The following is a 304-nucleotide window of genomic DNA, read 5'->3' as shown; positions in this document are numbered from 1 at the left end:
TGGAGGGGGCCCCCTCCATCCTCCCGCCGGGAAAACAAAACTCCCTGCTCCGTCGGAAGCCCCCGGCCCCGGGGCGGGGGGGGAGCGGGACTTCCCGCTGCCTTCTCGGCCTCTCGCGGTGGCCGCGCCCCGGGGAGGTGGGAGAGGCTGTGCGAAGCAGGTGCGATCCCCTAAAAATGTGTCTCCTCGCCTCAGGGAAATGGGGTTCGGGCCAAGTTGGTGCCCGCTGAGGAAATCCCCTCTCGGCATCGAGGAGGTGTGGGAGGCGAGGCGGCTGCTGGGGGTGGCTCACGGGGGCGGGGGG

The 304-nt window shown here is 71.1% G+C and overlaps 1 protein-coding gene across 1 annotated transcript in view; it reads left to right on the top strand.

Moving 5' to 3' along the window:
- The window catches only part of PKN3 (protein kinase N3), a 22049-nt gene that overhangs the window by 2417 nt on the left and 19328 nt on the right, over window positions 1–304 (top strand).

The sequence above is a fragment of the Pygoscelis adeliae genome, unplaced genomic scaffold, assembly GCF_000699105.1.
Source record: "Pygoscelis adeliae isolate BGI_AS28 unplaced genomic scaffold, ASM69910v1 Scaffold114, whole genome shotgun sequence".
In the NCBI taxonomy this organism is placed as follows: Eukaryota; Metazoa; Chordata; class Aves; order Sphenisciformes; family Spheniscidae; genus Pygoscelis; species Pygoscelis adeliae.
This window is presented reverse-complemented; position numbering and strand designations above follow the sequence as displayed.